Raw genomic sequence first — 16914 nt, forward strand, 5'->3', positions numbered from 1 at the left:
CTCTACCTCTTGAGCCACAGCTCCATTGCAGACTTGTGTGGTGAACTGGGGACAGGAGCTTCATGAACTTTCGTGCCCTGGTTAGCTTCCACCTTGATCCTCAGATCTCAGCCTCCTGAGAGGAATTTCTAACATTGCTCAAGGCAGGCCCTGCCTGCTGTCCTCTGTGGGGGGGGGGCACAAGAGGGCAGAGTGCTTGTCACCAGCAAGCCAGCCTTGCCAATAACATCTCTGGCAGAAGCCTGCCCACTACTGCTCCACCCCATCGCCTTTCCCCTGTCCTCCCTCTCGACCTTCCAATAAGACCCATTTGTCTCCAAAACCAGTTTAGAATTCTAAAAGGCCAATCTATTTGGTCACTGAAATTTCGAAACACAAATTGAATCTGCCCTGTTGGGTACTGCCAGCTCCTGCAGACGGCACCGTCTGTGAAGCTGCCAGCCTGGCCGCCACGAGGTCTGGCCTGGGTCTTCATAGCTGCTGTTGGACACTTAGGGGCCTCAGAAATCCTCTGCCCATCTGCTCACTGGGTACCAGGGAAACTGAGGCCAGGGGAGGGAAGGTCTCACCCAAGGTCACATAGCAGCCAGCCACCGCCACAGGCCAGGGTCCTTCCATGAGAAATATGCCAGGTACTGCACCCTGAGGTCCGAGGTGTGATACAGCCCTGCGGGTCACAGAACTTACGTCGTTGCAGAGGCCTTGAAGGATACAGGGGCCATACACATTGTCAGCATGCCCCCCCCCCCCCGAGAAATGACTGTTCCTCCATCCCCGGATGGTGGGCCATGTCTCCTGTCACAGCCGTGGGGTGTCCCTAGCCACAGCGTCACACCTGCTCCCTGGCCAGCCCTCCTCTCCTCTCCTCTTCTCCAATACCAACCCCGGAGTTAGAGGCCTCCAACTCTGGCGCCTGCCTGTGACCTCCCCCCCCATCTCCATGGCCACCCCCTCCTGCAGGCTTCCCCACCCTGTCTCTCTGCTCCTCATCTGCACAGCGTGCGTTTGTCCAGCAGGAGCCACTCCAACCCACATGCTTAGTAATGGTGTGCCCAGGCCAGAGCCAAGGTAAACCAGCAGCCAGAATGCCAGGACTGCTAGGGAGGATGGAGCAGCATGGCACCGAATGCCTTTTCCTTCCCTGCAGAGCCCGGGCCAGGCCCCACAGAGCCTTCCCTGAGTCCTCTTCCTGGCCTCCCACCTTGCAGGCTCTCTGGGGCTCTGTTAGCAGCAGGGTAGCCATCTGGGCCTGGGGTGGAAATGGCCTCCCCGCCCTCCCCGCTCCAGTTTCTTCCAATAAACCATCCACCACCATCCACCAGAAAGGCCAACCCAGCGTCACCACAACAGCCACCCTGCCCCAGCACCACTGCACTAACAAAGCCTACGAAACCCTGTCTCTGTCTCCCTCCCTGTGGGAGGCAGAGGAGAGACCCGGGGAGGAGAAGCTGGGCTTGTGGGTTCAGACCTAGGATTCCAGCTCCTTGGGAAGCTCCCCTCTGGGGAGCCATCTTTGATTTCACTACACAGAACCAACTGTACTGTTCTCTCCTCTCTCTCCAGGGCAGTCTCGGCAGTGCTGTTATTGTGTTAGGGGGATAGGGGGTGGGAGCAGGGGATAGGAGGGGGAGGCAGGGGGAGGGGCCCTGCCCAGATCTTAGGATTCCACACTCAGCTCCATACCAAATTGACTTCTGGAACCCCGCAGGGCAGCCCCAGGGACTGAGCACGGGGCACCTTTCAGGATGTAAGCGAAGAGCCACACTGGAGACCTAGTGCCATGGAAGTCACCTCTGCCTGTCCCTCTCTGATGTTGGTCATTCGAATCCACAACCATACAGACCTCAGAGGGAAAGGAGGACCCGGGGTCACTGGCCTCAGGTTTCATAATCATTCATTCCTTTTCCTGTCTATTCGTCTTCACCGGGCTTTTCCATGTCCATAAAACAGGTGTCCTAACACTGTGGATAAAATCTAACATGCAAGAGATGAAAACTTCTTAATGGCCGCTCACCCACCCCGGCCTGTAAGTAAATACACACACATGTGCATGAAAGTGCAAACACACTTAGTACTTTTTTTTTTTTTTACATAGAAGCATACTGTTTTTTTAACCAATTTAAACGGGATTTTTTTTTAACCTTTTGTTTGAAAAACAACAAGTAAATATGTGGCAGATCGATTTTGGCCCATTCGATTTGGTTGCTATTTTCGTCCTGAACTTTACACTGAGCACATACTTGGCTAAAGTCCAGGCACTTGGCTGCACACCAATAATGAAGATATTGTTCACGAGCCTTTTGATTTTACTGATAAACCTTATTTTTCTGTCTGGATGGGATTACACTTATTTTGATAAGTTTTACAGGCGTCATAAAGACGCACAAAACCTTGAGCCCACAACTCAGTGGGTTTTCACAAAGCACACGGACGGGACCGGCATTCAGCTCCAAAGTTGAACAGGAACACAGCCTTGGCCCCTGGGCTCCTTAGCCCTGCCCTGTCCCCTCCCCACCCTGGTCAAGACAACCTTTCCCTGCTCTACAGCACCACAGCTCGGCCCTGCCCCGTGGGAGACGTGGAGTCACTGCAGTCACGGGCGGGCGTAGACCAGGTGTTAAGTAACAGTTTCTCTGCTCCTAGTTTTGGAGACCAGAAGTTTGAGATCTAGTATTGGCACAACCTGGTTCTGTGGAGGACCTACCAGAACTCTGCTTCCTTGGTTTGATTTGTTTTATAATTACCTTTCTTGACAGAAAGGTAATTTTGTTTTATGATTTGCCACTTGACAGAGACACGGAGAGAGAGGGACATATGTTGATCCCTAGAGGACGCCCATGGCCTCGCTCGGGCCCCAGCTCCTCTCCCACAGCCCCACCTCTCAGCACCTTGGGGTTTGGAAGTTGGGGGACACCCCCCCCCGCAGTCCTCTGTGACTGGCTTTCTTGGCTCCCATTATAACAAGTATCTTGACCTCATTTCATTTTAACACTTGAAAGTGTCATGCTGTCGTAGGAGTGTGTGTGTGTGTGTGTGTGTGTGTAATCATTCTCCTCTTAGTAGACAGCTAAACTGAAGTGCCATGTTTTCAAAACCCTGTAGACATCTGAATATGTGTGCACGACCTGGTTTCATGGACAGGAATTGCCGCTGGGGGTGGGATAGGAACGTGTCAGAGGGCAGCTTTTCCAAGGTCACATCCCAAGGTCACAGCAATGAAGGACATGGACAGGGCTTGTAACTGTGGTAAGCACACACCTCCTGGACTTTCCAGCCCCGCCCCCCCAAGTCACTCCGTTCCAGTGACAACCCTGGCTGGGGCCCCACACCCCAATTATAGCCCCAAACCTGCCTCCAGCCAATCATGACTTCCCTGGGTGAACTGCCAATCCAGGGGACCCCCCACCCATCTCATCGCCGTTTGACTTTTGCCATAAGCGGGGGATCCCCAGCTCCAGTCATGAGGGTCATGGAGGTCAACAGGCAGGAATGATGAGTTCCAAAGCTCCCCATGTTCTTAATCAAATTCAGGACAGCGGGGAAGGCTCACGTCTCCCCACATGCCATTGCAGGGCAGAGAAAATGGAATTTCAACTGCACCACTTTAGAAACATAGGTCTACCTTGTTTTGTTTTCAATAATTTATGTCCTATTGTACCAATAGTCAAGGAAATAATATTGCGAGAGAAAAGGAGGGAGGGAGGGGGAGAGGAAGGAAGAGGGAGAGAGAAAAAGAGAGAATTGTGTCCTGAGTTACACAAATCTTGAACCAAACTGCACAACTCAAATGATCTCATCTTTAGGCTCAAACTGGAGAAAAGTAACCCTGTGACCCGTGTCACAGCCAGGACAGGGGCATCCCTCCAGCGACAATCCCCACACCCACCCATGTCCCCACCACAGGATCAGAGAGAGTGGTCCCTGGTCAAGTGAGACAATGCAAAAGAAGAGAGGGCTGTGTGCTTCTCCCTATCCCCTGGTGAGGCCACCATTGCTTCACTCTCAGGTCATAGAGAGAATGAACTTGACCCTCTCCAAGTGACTTGACCACATTCTGGGCTGGGAAACAAGGGGGCCATGCCTAGATGCTCTGACCCCCACAATGTATCCACCTCCTCTTCCACAGACGTCACCACCCTGGCTTGTACCTGCACACTTTGGACCCCTCTTTCTTTCTTGACTGTAGACTCCACCTAGGCAGATATCTGTTGAGTGGTGGGCAGGTGGATGGGTCAATGGATGATGAAATGTCATCCATAGATGGATGTATGCATGGATAAATGGATGCATGTTTGGGTGCATGGATGCATGGACAGGCAGGCTTATGCATGGGTATTTGCATCGATGCATGGATGGATGCACACGTGGATGGATTCATGCATGCATGCCTCACCCACCGGCACCTGCAGAAGTTAAGCATCCACTGGCAGCTGGCACTGGCTTGGGTCGCCGGTGGGTGGAGCAGGTTCCGGGAACTCTCTGATTCATTCTTAGGCTCCCCATGGTAAAAATAGTCTCGCTTTGTTCGACCGGATGGTTTACACATTGGCAGGTTGCCCACATGCCCACTAGAAGGGCAAATGCCAAACTATTTCAGGCTAGAAAAACAAGCCCCCACCAGGCCCCAGCGTCAGGCCTCTAGGGAGCAGGACGCAGAAGCCACCTTCTCATTCTTCTAGGCCAGAAATTATACAAGCCTGTGGCCTCCCAGACCCCACAATGCCCTGTCACCGCCACCAACACCACCCACACAACACAGGACTCTCAAATGTCACTCTGCCAAAGACCAAACAAGACCCAACAAAGAAGCCACAGTGCTGAGAGTCATGATAACACTAACAGAGCGCGTACCGCAACAGAATAAGGCAACAAATACACAACCCTTACCTGATCCTCGGGTCACAGCAGTCTTGTATGTAAACACGTTCTACAGAACTCGTGTTCAGAGAGGTGATACAGCCCCCACCTCGCAAGGCCACACAGCTAGAAAAACAACCAGCAGGCTGGGATTTGAGCTCAGGTCTGCCTGATTTCAACATGCCCATGCATCTTCCTCCAGTCACGTGAATCAGGGGCTGAGTCTCTGGGCTCCCCTGATTCACACTCTTACTTCCCTCAGCCTTCGTTTGTGTCCTCTCACTGGCCACTCTAGAGAGCTGGGGTGCAGAGGGCGAGGGGGTGACTGGAGCCAGCCATTCCTCAAAGGCTCTCACACTCCTAGATTGATCACGCTCTCTCTGGAATCCACCTGTGGCCTCAGGCCACCAAGCCTTCACTTGTTCTGCTCCCTCAGCCTGCATCTCCTGTGCCTGGCCCCCACTGCCTGTGTGGCCACCCTCCATGGCTGCCTTAGCCTCCTCGCCTCAGAAAGACTTCCCTCGGGGGTCTCTTTTCTAAGCAATTCCAATGGACAATTCAACCTTAAAGCCCCAAGCTTTAAGCCCGGAATCTGGAGCCTACCACAGTCCTCAAAGGGGCTGATCATACCCAACTAGCAACCCAGCACGTTCTCTGCCAACGTCATGGGGGTCTGGCAAGAGACACGAGACTCCTGGAGCCCTGGGGCTCCATCTCAACAGAGCAGCAGCGTTTACACACTAGGTCCCTCTGGACTCCTCAGCATCTCCCCTGGCTGCTTCCTCTGCCCTGCCACTGAGGCAGGTGTGATTTTCTGCCCCCACAGACTCTGGTCTCCATCTCACGTTCAGCTAGACTGTGATACCATCCACCTGGCTGAGCCTGGCACCAGACTCCAGCAGTACTGACTTGGGCCATCTCACTGCCCACTAAAACCAGATAAATGAATCACTAGACACTTAGCAAACATGAGGTCCCAAGGCCAGGCCTAAGCTCCTGCTCCTACCAGGGATTGGGCACTGTTGGGTGGTAGCCAACCCATTCACCAAACCACTGGAAGGTAGAGCCCTCATCCACAAACCACATGGTGACTATTGACTATGCCAGGCCCTGAGCCTCCTCTGCCTACACCTATCATGCCCTCCTCACCACCCCCAGGGACAGCCATTCCCAGTCTCATCCCCATTTCTTCACTTTACAGGTCAAAAGCTAAGGTCCCGGCATAGTTGGCTCATACCGGTAATCCTTGCTACTCAGGAACACTGTTCAAAGCCAGCTCTGGGCAGAAGAGTCTGTAAGACTTCTGCCCCTCAGCCTCTGTTTTCCCAGAGCGTCACTGGAACTTTTTACTTTTTGGTTCCAAAGGCAATGCAGAGGCCGTGGCTGGAGTGAGGCTGGGATGGAGATGGGACATGAGGGGAGGGGGTCCCCCAGGGGGAGACGTTATTTCCAAGCCTTCCAAGGGCAATGGGAACTGCAATGTCCACCAGAGGGCGCAAGGAGTTTATTAGCTGATTAAGCAGCCTCTGTGGGACGTCATCTGGGACAAACCCCCCCCCCCCCCCAACTCCTGACTTAAAGGAGAGTTTCCCAGGGGAGGTTCCATGGGACACTTAAGACCCATGAGGCCACAGGCAGTCCATAGATGAACGTACGAAATCTTAAAAATAACCATGCGTCTTCCAAGGAGATCTGTTTTCTCCCGGCTCTACTAGACCAAAAAGCACCACAAAAACTAAAAAATAGATTTTGCTTTCTGGTGGGGCCTACATATTCTCCTTGGTGAGAAAGGAAGAGATTCTTTGAATTTTAACTTCCAAAACGTAGCTTCTAGTGGACAGACTTCAGGGCCTTTCTTTAATGAAGTCTCTGTGACCGGGGTTAATACAAGGCATCTGCTGGCCCCAAGCCGGGCGGAGACTCTGGGCAGGTCATCGAGCCCCGTGTGTGACTGCTGCTGACACAGATTTCCATGTGTCGGCAGGGCATGAGAGCGGGGAGCTCAGGAGGGCTTCCACTCCCAGCAGATGATGCTGAAGAAGGACTCAGGGATGCCCTGTCTTTCAGAGCTGTGTGTTTCTTCTTGGCGATGGAGGGCACTGAATGCCTGTCCACTGGGAATAGGCCTCCATGCTGAACAACTCCAGCAGCAGTGGTTCTGGTGAGTCTTCATGGGCTTCTCCTTAAAGCCATGCACAGCCCCATGTGGTCTGCCTGGAACTCTTCATTGAGAACATCCATCTACCCATCTATCCAGCCATTGTCCGTCCATCTGTCCATCCAGGCATGCATGTCTTTATCCCAGAATATTGTCCATCTGTCCATCCAGGCATGCATGTCTTTATCCCAGAATATTGTCCATCTGTCCATCCATCCATCCATCTGCCAATCTACCACCCATCCATGCATGTCTTTATCCCAGAATACTGTCCATCTGTCCATCCATCCATCCATTCATCCATCCATCCGTCAATCTACCCATCCATGCATGTCTTTATCCCAGAATACTGTCCACCTATCCATCCATCTGTCCATCCATCCATTTTCTATGTATGTCCTTTTCTTTCTTTTGCCAGATTATTCATTAGGTCTTGGTTTTGATAAACATTTACTTAAATAACCTCAGTCAGAATCAAATCCTGCCATTTCCACCCTCTCTGCTCCTAGCACATTTGCTGATTTGTGTCCAACTCCAGAGTCCTTTGTGTCACTACTCTGGATTATTTGTGCTACATAGGAAAGGCAGGGATTCAATTATTTGGGGAAGAAGCAGTTCAGCTGAGATAAGAGAAAGAGGAAAACAGAGAAAGTAGACAACAAGAATGAGTTGGAAAAACTTGAAGATGAAAAAAAGGAAAAAAAATACAGGGAGAATGGCAATGGAAGGAGCGGCAGAAGTCACAAAGGGCCTCTCTAACACCCACCCTAAGAATCCACAATGGCAGGGCAGTATCTCACTAATTACCTTGTCTGATTAAAACCAAGCCCTGCAAAATGTAGTGGAACTTCTCCTGTGGCCCCTAATTAGAGGAAAAGGCAGTCTGACTCAGAGACAAACCTTACCTAGAATGTCAGAACCCAGAAAGATAGAGAGAGTGAAGGGGGGGGGGGGCAAACCAAATAAACAACACCTGCTGCCTTTAATGTCATATGAAATGCCAATTAAAGAGCATTGCTCAGAAGAAAGCAAGGCCTGCAGTCGCAATTTGAGATGAAAGTCACTTGCAAGACAAAAGGAATCTGATCTTATTCCCTGTATTCTCTGCTACCCTAGGCACTCGCTCATTCTCTCTGTCTGTCTCTCTGTCTGTCTCTGTCTCTCTCTCTCTCTCTCATCACAAGTGGCAGCTCAGACATCATCAAGATCATGTCCAACATGAATGCTGCTCTAACTTTTAAAATAAAGAAAGAAAAATCAGGTGACAAAAATAAACAATGGTGTCCGTGCTTGCATACAGGAGATCAAGGAGCTAACTTAGCTCCTCCTTCTCTCCTCCACCATCTTTAAAGTCCGTTGAAGTTGTCTTGGTTGGTTAAGTTGAGTCTCAAGCCAGAGTCCAGGAACATCTCTAGGAGATCTGACCAAGATAAGGGACTGGCAAGAAAGGGCTGCCTTACCAGAAGTCCCAAGAGCTTTTCAGTAGCTATCACTGTTCTGGGCAGAGTCCTGCTATGACAGAATGCCCAGGACTCAGTGGTGATGTATAAAGCAAAGTTTATGTGAGTTATGGCTCTCCAAGCTCAATGGCTGGATGGCTGGCAGAGGGTTTGGCACTGCTTTATAGCATGGTCCACATGGAGACAGAAAGAAGAACTAGAGCCCCCCAAATTACTCACCCAAAAACAAAGCACCAATCCACTCACAAGGACCCTGTCTCCACCACCCAATCGCTTCCCGCCAGGCCTCTGCCCCCTTATAGCACATTACAGGGGGATTAAGGTTCTAACACACTCAAACCATAGCAATCCCTAAAAACATACCAAATTCCCAACCCACCCCACAGACGCATTCAATGATGCAGTTTTTGTTTTCCTTGAAATTACATTACCAAATCCTGGCACTAAAATTAAACATTTCACACCCACTCAGCACCCCCAGAGACCAATGTGAACTATAATTTGTTGACATATACAGTAATGAAAATGAGATTGATGTTTAGTTCTTGAAATTTCACGATCAGCATATTCCAAGTTTCAAATGTCTCTGTTTGATAGGCCACTGTCTGTCTACATAGCTGTCCAGTATGAGAAGATAGTGGGAAACAGGGCAAGAAGAGAAGAAAGTGGGGTGCAGAGAGGAGCATTTCTGGAAGGTAAGAGACCCTCACTCGCCCCCTGAGTGAGGAGGGAGCTGACTGTGCAATCAAGGGCTGGACCATTCCAGAGGCCCTGGACCCCCAGAGGGCCACTTTGTCTAACCCAACCCCAGCCCAGGGATAGTCCCTGAGGTAGGAGTTAACAATAACCCCTTCTGTAGCTGGGAACACCTACAGAGAGATGTTTAAAGTGACAGACATGACTATTGTAAATTGGTCCTCACACAAGGTGAAGCATCACACTATATCCCTAGAAAGATATCATTTCTATGTGTGCTATACAAAATGAAACTTGAAAAAACTATAGTATCCCTAGCTGTCACACACACACACACACACACACACACACACACACACACACACACACACACACACAGCTCCTGGGATACTCAGAGTCCTTATAAAAAGAAATAATATCCTCACCTATATTTTCAATCATCTCCAGATTACTTGCAATATGCAACCAAAAATCAGGGCATGTAAGGATGTGTTCTCCTGTATTGCTTAGGAGAAAAAAAAATCTAGCCATGTTTGATACCGATGCAAAGATATTTCTGCGTATTTTCAGCCATTTTTTGAGTCTGTGGATATAGAAGGAAGTAGAGAAGGATGGCTGCATTTACATGAAAAAGATGGAGCAGGAAGGGGAAAGGAGAGGGAGGAGAAAAGAAGAGGAAGAGAAGGAGGAGGAGGGAAAGGAAAAAGAAGCAGAAGCAGAAGGAGCCCAGAGTTCAAGCCCCATGACAACCACCACCACCACCGCCACCATCAACAACAAGAACAACAACAACAACAACAACAACAACAACAGAAAACAGGGCTGCAAGTGTGGTTCAGTAAATGACCTTCCTAGAAAGTGTGAGGACTAGAGTTTGAACCCCAGTGCCACCCTAAAATGTTCAAAGGCTATGCGATGGCCATGTATTAGTAATATAAGACCAGGCATGATCAGAGACAAACGGTCTCTACATTTTGGCATATTTCACAGGCAGTAGATAGATTGGTCGATCAAAAGCCAAAACAAAAAAGAAATTCTTTTTGCCAATTCAGTATTTCCTTGCCAGTGTTTGAAGATGGAAGGATGTCACAAAACCTCTGTGATTTCCAGCTTCCCTCTAAACATCTGAAGAGCTAGCGGGCAGCGTTTTCTATAGTTGCCTGGCATTCCTCCTCGGAGAGCGCATTCTCTCAGATTTGCCTCAGTCCCCTCCACTCATGGTGTCCCGGTGGGTCTGAGGACCTTTCCTGTCCTTTGTCCTTTTCACGCACTCTACCATGATGAGCCACAGCATCACTTCTGGTGGTTAATTGGCCATGTGAGACTCTCTGACTTTCATGCGCAGGCTGACTTCAAACAGTGCTCCTCAGATCTCAGCCTCCAGAGTAGCTAGGATCACAGGCGTGAGACACTGGCACAGGCAAACCTAAGCCTCAGGTGATGAGAAGATCTCCCTTCTAAGCTCCTCAGTCCCAGCACCAATCAAATGGAAACATCCCCCCCCCCCCGCCTTTTAATTCCACAGAGCAGCTAATCATTCATCACAGCCATCAGCTTGAGTCCAGATGTCCCAACAAGGAGGGGTCCTTGGTCTGTGGATGGAGTGGGAGGAGACTTCTGTGTGGAGGGTGGGAGGAACGGGAGGGGGAGAGAAAAACCACCCGGGCCTGGGTGCTGCTGGGAATAAAAGCTGGACCAGGCCCTAAGGACTGCAATCTCCCACCCCCACAGGGTCTGAGCATGCCCCCCAAATGACTCACCTCACCGAAAACACCTTTCACCCTCCAGCCACCCTTTCATGCTCTCGGATCGCACATCACTTTGTCTGGGAATTCAGACCATGACTCAGAATACAGGGAAAACCAAGAGGGTCTCGACCAAGTGGGATTCATTGTCATCACCTCGTCCGTGCGCCGAAGACTGCTCACAGCTGTGACTCATCAATGAGACAGCCTTGTCACCAGGCTAGCGAGCTGAGGCCCTCGGTCACCGCAGATTAAAAAGGATGTGTTTGGAGGAGGCAGAAAATAATGAACTTGGAGGAGGAGGAGGAGGAGGAGGAGGAGGCCGAGAGCAATGATGACAGGAAGTGAGGTAGCTACAAAACATCCGTGAGATTCCAACAGGTCAAGGAACAGTAGTGGGAAAGGCAGGACCAAAGAAGTAGGAGCTCAGAATTAAAAGTCACCAAAAGGACCTGGGTGCCATTGGCCTGTAATCCTAGCCAGCCAAGAGGCTGAGATCTGAAGATCTCGGTTCAAAGCCAGCCAGGACAAGAAAGTTCATGAGATTCTTATCGCCAGTGAACTAGCCAAAAGCCAGAAGTAGAGCTATGGCTTAATTGGTAAAGTACTAGCTAGCACAAAATCTCAGGGACAGCATCCAGGCTCTGAGTTCAAGCCCCAGAAATGACACACACAAAATCATCACCAATAGGGAAGCAGAGAAGAAGATCACAGCTGGAGACCAGTCTGGGGAGGAAAAGTCAGCGAGATTCCATGTCAATGGAGGAAGGCTGGACGCAGCCGTACATTTCTATCATCCCCAAAATCTAAAATAGGCTGATCGTGGATTTCTGTTAACAATAACATCACATCTGCCCAGCCAGGACCAGCCACGGAAACCATGCCACAAACTGAGCCAAGGAAGACTGTGGTGGACACAGGCATTTCTATGGCACCCCAAATCTTCAACATCCAAATGACATGGGCAACAATCTCAGCTCCTGGGTACTAGGGGCCCCTGCTTGCTGAGGAAGGCTTATTTGGGTTCCTCTCAGGTACAGGAGTGAGGGGGGAGGGGAAGTCAGGATGAAGGAGGGGCATGCCAGACAGCACAGCAGACCCGAGGCACTCTCGGGAACCCATTCCTGCCTAGATGGCAGACTGAGACTTAAGCCAATTCATTTCATTGCAAATTAAACTTTCAATATCCCACGTGCTCAGGCACTGGCAATGCCATGAATTTGTCAAGGATCGTAAGGCAGAGGTACACGGCGTGATGTGATTACAGCTCTCCATTTAACAACTCAATTGACCTCGGGGAAAACATGACTGCAAATAAACAAACACATAAAGCTATCTGAGTGTGCATGTCAGTATAAGAAGTGTAGACTGGTAATTACGAGGTTCAGGCAATGCACAAAAGACAGGGAGAGAAATTTTTCCTAAGGAGAAAACAAGAACAGTAATATGGGGGAATATATATATATATACGTGCATATATAGACATATAGACGTACATATAGACATACATATATGTATATATACATTACATATATATGTACATATATATATATATGGGCAAAGGAAGAAAAAAGAAGTAACCTATCAAGTGCTGGCAGTGACAGGGAAATTACCAAGTGCAAATATTACTAAGTGGCTCAGACTGTGGAAAAGAACCCAGAAAGCAAATTTCTCGAGCCTAAACTCCAATGGTGCTCCATGGAATATTTTGTCAAGAGAATCTAAAGGTCCAAAGTCCAAAGATCTTGGCATTGCGGCATAATTGAATGGCATCAACAGAAAGGTCAAGACATGGGGCCATTGTCTGTCCCCAGGAGAGACTTCACCCACTGCACGAATAGTCTGCACCTCCCACTGTTCTGGATGTCATTTCAGAGGCTCGCTGTGAGGAGCACAGAACGCCTTTCAAGAGACATTGACCGTGCTGAACCAAGACAAGTGCACGGAGCCAGGATGGCAAGGATGGAAATTTTATAATGGCAGGGGTGTGCAGGCGAGTGGAAAGCGGGGATGTGAGGGGGGGGGCGGGAGAAGGGGTGAAACTCAGTCTCAGTTTCCTCAATCACGAACATAAAGCAATAAGTCTTTCAGTCTCTTCCTTCTTTCTCTCCCTCCCCTGGCCCCCCTTCTGCACTTGGGGTATAAAAGAAGATTGCATATGGGAGTAGTCCTGCTCAGAGAACCCCCCCCCCACCAGCCCAGGTTTCTAGGGGACTCTGAGCTTCCAGGGCCAGCAGACAATGGAGGAGCCCTAGACCAGAACCCAAACTCCCTCCTCCAACGTCACCAAAAAAAGATACCTTCCTTTCTCACCACCGCTGTTCACCCCCCCTCGCCCTGGCCAAGGTCTTCAAACCCAGTGTTCTGCCAAGTTAAGCGACATCCAAGGCTCAGTTTCCCCCAGAAGATTCTTGATGTCTCCAACAGGTTAGGCAGGCGCAGCCAGCCAGGGCCGTGGGCTACCAAACGTAATACTGGTGAGGGCCTCAGGGTGGCAGTGTTGAACACACTACTCAGATTCATCTCCTGGAGTGGGGGGGGGGGGGGCTGGGATTCCTCACCAGTCACACTTTTTGTGGCATGTGGCCTGGATGCTAGGATTCCTCACACCCCATAAAGTCCACAGCCCCCAGACTGCCCCCCCGGCTCTACCCATTTTCCTTAGCCCCAACCCGAGCTGCAGTACCCCAGCCTGTGGGTGACTGAGGCACCTGTTGCCCACTTTCCCACCGTCCCAACTCCTTGTTGTCTCTCTACCCTGAGATTCAGCATCCCATGCTTTGATCAGGCTGGGTATCTTCCTAGATTTCCTGCCACTCAAAAGACGGGTGTGTGTCTCCCGTCCCTAGGTCTATCAGAGAAAGGTGCTAACCTCCTCCTCTCATTTGCTTTGAAAGTGAAGTCTGTGCCTGTGGCTATTCGTGAGAAGATGAAGACTCCGAGCCAATACTTAACTCATTTAGCTATGGCAGGATTCTCCCGTCACAGAGAACCCTGGAGGCTGGAAACTCCCTCCTTCTGTGACACCCCCAAACAGCCACACTGGCACAAAGAGTGGTGGGGGGGAGAGTATGGGGCCAACAGTGCCCTGGCAGGCTAGAGAGGCCGCCCTGGAGAGGAGCCCAGAGTCCTCACACGGCCAGCTGCTGTGGGCTGGATGGCAGCTGGGAAGATGGAAGCCAACAGGCACAAAGCGCCACCCCCTCCCCTTGGGGTCACAGCTTCTGCCCACCCAGGGCTTCTAGCTGTCTATTCTGGCAGATCTTTCACAGGCAGAGTAACAAACCCATTGTGTGTCGCTGGCTTTGTGCTTGTCCGTTACACACACACACACACACACACACACACACACACACACTGCCACCTCCCCACAGATGTGCACCTGCTCATATCCACCTGTTTCACTCTCTCACCTGCTCCATGCCACACACACCCAGTAAGCGCTGGGTGGAAAGAATGCATTCTGCATGTTAGCTTTCTACCCACACAGCCTAGGAAAAACACCAGCATGAAGTCAGTGGACGCTGAATGACACCACTGCCCTAGGACAGCTTCTACTCACATGGAAAGAGTTGAGTCAAACAAGAAATGCTAAGTGAACAAGCTGCCTAGAGCCGCCCGGCTCTGGCTCCCATCTGGCTCTGTTGTGCCGAGTGAAATCGGAGCCGGTTCTTCCTGGAGCAGACCCTGAGATGCTTCTGGACAATCAGGGTGAGCTGAGGCTTCTCCCTGCCATGCCTGTCTCTCACGCCAGCTGCAGGGCCGGAGCTCGGCTCTTCCTCTGGAAATCTACCTACCTCTTTATTGTTCTTTTTTTTTTTTTTGACAGTCCTGGGCTTGAGCTCAGGGCCTGAGCACTGTCCCTGGACTTTCTCAAGGCTAGAGCTCTACCACTTGAGCCTCAACACCACTTCTGGCTTTTTCTATGTATGTGGTACCGAGGAATCGAACCCGGGTCTTCATGCATGCTAGGCAAGCACTCAACCACTAGGCCAAACTCCCGGCCCCTCTTTGTTGTTCTTATGAGTCAAATTTCACTAGGTCGCAGCCCTCTGCTTACACCTTGTCTGTGTCTACTTCTGCCAGGGACAGAGTGAGAAGATACAGACCAGACAACCTCAGAACCTCACCAGGCACTCCATGGTTACCACCACAGGGCCACCAGGGGCTTAGGTCTCCAGGACAATTTCACCATCTTGAAGTGCTTTGTTCTTCTTTCTTGTTCTAGCACCAGGCTTGAACTCAGGGCCTCGTGTTACATGCTTTTTATCCTCATGGCGGGTGCTCTACCACTTGAGCTGTACCTCCACTTTTGGGCTTTTTTTGCCAGTTAATTAGAGGATGTCCCTGATTTATGTGACTGGGCTAGCTTTGAACCTGACCCTTAGATCTCAGATTCTTTTTTTTTTTTTTTTTGCTAGTCCTGGGCTTGAGCTCAGGGCCTGAGCACTGTCCTTGGACTTTCTCAAGGCTAGAGCTCTACCACTTGAGCCTCAGCACCACTTCCGGCTTTTTTTCTATGTATGTGGTACCAAGGAATCGAACCCGGGTCTTCGTGCATGCTAGGAAGCACTTTAACCACTAGGCCAAACTCCCGGCCCCAGATCTCAGATTCTTGTAGCTAGGATTACAGGCGTGAGCCACCAGCGCCAGGCTGGAAGCTCTTGACTGTTCATTTGTGCTGTCCCCTGGACTTGGCAAATTATGCTTCCAAACTACCTACATGTTTCCTGTCTGCCTCTGATCTTCTTGTCCCTCTGCTTTTGATGCTTCTGGTCCCACAAAGCCCTTCTCTTTCCAGAGCAGCCTGAGCCATCTCTGTCACAGATCTCACATCGCTCCTCCTGGTACCTTGCCAGTGATGTACCAGCTGCACTCCTGTGCTGACAATCTCTAAGACCCAGCTAAACGTCTTCGCAGCCTTCAGTGGCTTGAGGAAAGCTCTTGTCTCTTCCCTCTAGCCATCTTGTCTCTAACCCCTGAACAATGCTGTCTCTCCCAAGGAAGTTTCCTGCTCCGTCCCCTGACCCTCCTTGGTTCTGATCTGGGCTCCAGGTGTAGTCTAACAGGACAGCTCTGTGAACATCATACTTCTACAGATGCCTCCTAGATTGTACTGTCCTCAGGGGGGGAAGCCATTCTACGCCTTGTCGACATCTCTGCTGGTAGGAAGTCATCAGAACCGTACTCTTACAGGGATGAGTTTGGGGCTGGGGTAGCCTGGGAGTTGACATGTGACAGCCCTTTTGCCTTTTGTTGTCTCTCCTCCAGATCACAGTTTGGGGGCCTCAGTCTCTTTAACCGTACAGTGGGAAGGCCAGGTCTCTTCTATTTCTAGCACCACCATTATTTATCTTCTCAATGCAAACTCCAAAAGTCAGGAAGAGAAGAAAAGAGAAGCTCTCAGACTGGATCTAAAAGTCTTTAGGAAAGGCTGGGGCATGGCTCAAGTGGAAGAGTACTTTCCTAGCACAGGCATTCTCCCCACAGAATGGTAATCATTCATCAATTACTCCTAGGAAAAACAAGACATTTCCCTTTCTGCTAACGGTCGTGGCCTTCCATGCCTGCTGCAAGAATCCCTGGCCAGTCCTTGGGCCCTGGGCTTCCAGCCTGACAGGCTCATGTCATCTCTCTCTTTTCCACCTGCACCAATTTCTGTCTCTCTGAGAATGCCCTACCTAGTCAGCCAAACAACAAAAACAAAACCCTTACAGTCAGAACACAGAGTGTTCATACACCCCAGACACGAGGCAGACTCTGAGCACCGCTGTCCACCGCTGTCTGCATCCCTTGGTGACCAATGGCGAAGTTCAGCTTTCATTGTGTTCTCGGTCACTTTGTCACCTCGGTACACCAGCCTCAGGGACCCATGAGCTTCTCCCGGTGTGTGAAGGGAGAGAAGGTAAGGGGATGTGCCTTCCACAACAGACAAGCGAGGACACTGAGGCCCAGGGAAAGTTTAAAGCTGGTCCCGGTCACATAGCTAGTGATGGGG

Source organism: Megascapheus bottae, chromosome 33, assembly GCF_031878675.1.
Source record: "Megascapheus bottae isolate mThoBot1 chromosome 33, mThoBot2.hap1, whole genome shotgun sequence".
Classification (NCBI taxonomy): Eukaryota; Metazoa; Chordata; class Mammalia; order Rodentia; family Geomyidae; genus Megascapheus; species Megascapheus bottae.